Source organism: Corvus brachyrhynchos, unplaced genomic scaffold (genome assembly GCF_000691975.1).
Source record: "Corvus brachyrhynchos isolate BGI_N302 unplaced genomic scaffold, ASM69197v1 scaffold3, whole genome shotgun sequence".
Lineage (NCBI taxonomy): Eukaryota > Metazoa > Chordata > Aves > Passeriformes > Corvidae > Corvus > Corvus brachyrhynchos.
Genome location: NW_008237619.1, coordinates 13669314 through 13669639, shown reverse-complemented (window position 1 = coordinate 13669639; position 326 = coordinate 13669314).

Here is a 326-nt window from a genome sequence, read left to right as displayed (position 1 = left end):
CCAAGTTGCTTCAGCCCTGCTTCTCACAATGGCTTTTCAGTGCTGGCTACATTAAAAGATGCTGTAAATTCATGCTGTGGGAATTCCAGTGCCAGATGAAATGAGCAGGGCAGAAAGCCACAGTGAAAACTTGCTAGCTTGCAAACAGCAAGTTTGAGAATTCTGTACTTGGAAAACAGCTTGAGTTTCCCCAAGTGAATGTTAAATGATGCAGCCAAAAAAACCCATAGATTAGACAGCAGAATATCCTGTCTGCTGGTTTCCCTCCCCTCCCCTGATGGTGGGCTGTTTGGGCGATGGAGCTGCCACTGCAGGTGAAGAGTCCA